At 36.9% G+C, this 1,156-nt stretch overlaps 1 protein-coding gene across 1 annotated transcript in view; it reads right to left on the bottom strand.

The window, feature by feature from the left end:
• Positions 1–1,156, bottom strand: part of LOC109384384 (WD repeat-containing protein on Y chromosome-like) — a 27,701-nt gene that overhangs the window by 3,847 nt on the left and 22,698 nt on the right. The gene's annotated exons all lie outside the window — the stretch shown is intronic.

Genomic DNA, 1,156 nt, shown 5'->3' with positions numbered 1-1,156 from the left:
TTTTTAAAAATTAAGAAAAACAGAACAGATATGTTACAAAATCATATTTTAAAAAATAATTAGAGAGTTATAGGAGCAAAGAAGACTAGATGAACAAAATTACAGAAAGAGAAGAGTCTTTCCAACAAGAACTGAAATCGCAAGCTACTTTCTTCTCTGGGAGCATTTTTTTTTTTAACTTTATTGAGGGTTTTTGAGTCTGGGCACAGGCTGAACGAGAATCAAGCTCAGCTTAGACCTAAGGCAGCTATGGGAAGGAACAGAATGAAACCAGCAGAGCTTCTGACAGCCTTTCTGGCTGGCATGATGGGTAAGTCTAGAGGAGTCCCAAATGCATAGCTCTTTTTCCCAGTGAATATTTGCTGAGCACTGGGAGAGCTGGGGGTTGGGCTAGGAAGAAGGGAGAGATCACTGGAAGACACAGTGATCACTGGAAGATCACTGGAGGAGGAAGCCTATAAAAAAACACAGCAGACTTCACCCTTGAGACAACTGAAGATAGAAATAAACCAAGTCTACCTAAAGCTGCAGTCCAGTCCCAACCCAGCTCAGTTCCTGATTGCATTGAGATGAGCTGCCCCATACACAGGAACGAACAAATGTGCTAGAGGAAAATCATATCAACTTCAGTCTCTACACTTCTTTTATACAAGCCCAGAAAACTTTTATGTTGAAGTTTTCTTGTCTTGGGGCTTTTCTTGTTTTTTTATGGTTTTTTGTAATGCATATAACATGTGAAAAGATAGGAAAACATAACGAATAATCAAAAGAAGAAATAGGCATTAGACTCAGACCCCCCAAAAATTCAAACATTCAAGTTAACAGATAAACACTTTAAAAATAACTATTGTAAACAATGTTAATTAAAATAAAGGAAAATATAACAAAATGGAGGAGAGAAGGAAGAATTTCAACAGTGAATTGGAATCTGTAGAAAAGGACCAAATGGGTATTCTGTAACTAAAAAATACAATATCTGAAATTAAGAATGAATTAGATGGATTTAATATCAGGCTGCATACAGAAGAAGACAGGATTAATAAACTGGAAGGCAAGTCAGCAGAAAATATCCAAACTGGAATGCAGAGATTGAAGGAAAAAAATGGAAAGAGCAGAATAGAGCATGAGAGACATGGGATGGTGTCAAATGTTCTAG

Source organism: Hipposideros armiger, unplaced genomic scaffold, assembly GCF_001890085.2.
Source record: "Hipposideros armiger isolate ML-2016 unplaced genomic scaffold, ASM189008v1 scaffold_94, whole genome shotgun sequence".
NCBI classification, from domain to species: Eukaryota; Metazoa; Chordata; class Mammalia; order Chiroptera; family Hipposideridae; genus Hipposideros; species Hipposideros armiger.
This window is presented reverse-complemented; position numbering and strand designations above follow the sequence as displayed.